This window comes from Tyto alba, unplaced genomic scaffold (assembly GCF_018691265.1).
Source record: "Tyto alba isolate M040663 unplaced genomic scaffold, T.alba_DEE_v4.0 Super-Scaffold_9, whole genome shotgun sequence".
Taxonomy (NCBI): Eukaryota; Metazoa; Chordata; class Aves; order Strigiformes; family Tytonidae; genus Tyto; species Tyto alba.
This window is the reverse complement of record NW_024881330.1, coordinates 23,282,102-23,282,947: the sequence shown is the minus strand read 5'-3', so window position 1 is coordinate 23,282,947 and position 846 is coordinate 23,282,102.

The window sequence follows — 846 nt, the reverse complement described above, 5'->3', positions numbered from 1 at the left end:
TTGCTGAAGTCCACTGCACACGCAAAAGGGTAAGGCAAAGGAGTTCACATTCAGTGACTTAACTGGTCTTACTCTTTCAGGTATCAGATTAACCTGGGGACACCAAGATAACTTTTCACCCAAATAAAAGTTATTTAAAACTAGAAAATACTTACTGTGCTTACAGGTGCAGCTCAGCCAAGAAAAAGGCCACTCAAGCTTCCCTTATGTTGACTACATAAATACAAGAATATTTTAATACAGTTCAATTATTCTCCAAGGCTCAGTTCTTGACAGAAATGTGATACTGTTTGAAAATTAGCCTCAATTTCCCTGCAATTACTTTAGTTTCAAACTAGCATCTACAGATGCCACAGTTATTCTGTGCATACCAGCAGTGCAGACCTCACTGGGGACAAGGAAAGGAAAAACGTCATTAGTCTGGGGAGCCCTTCCACAAGCTGAGCTGTAGTGTCAGAACCCTCTGAACTCTGGAGGCTCCTGCTCAGTTCTCCTTTAAAGAGCCAACAGCAGCAAGCTGTGGGTTTCCATATAACGAGACCTTCCAAAGGTGAGCTCTTACAGAACTCTCCATGCCTTTTGCCCTAAGCCTGGGGACCGTATGTTTAAGGTATCTCCAGAGTTTCAGCGGAACAGTCAGAAAGCTGTAGGCATCTAGAAGTTGTAAACTAATTAATTAGAGCAATCAAATATGAAGTATTCAATCTTGACTTCCCCAAAATTCTAAATGCTTAAATGTGTAAAGACTTTCCATAATAAAAATACTTCCATATTGAATTTGTGTGTAACACTGCCATTACTCTAAAAGGTATGGGAAGACAGATGACATGAAATCTACACCAAAGG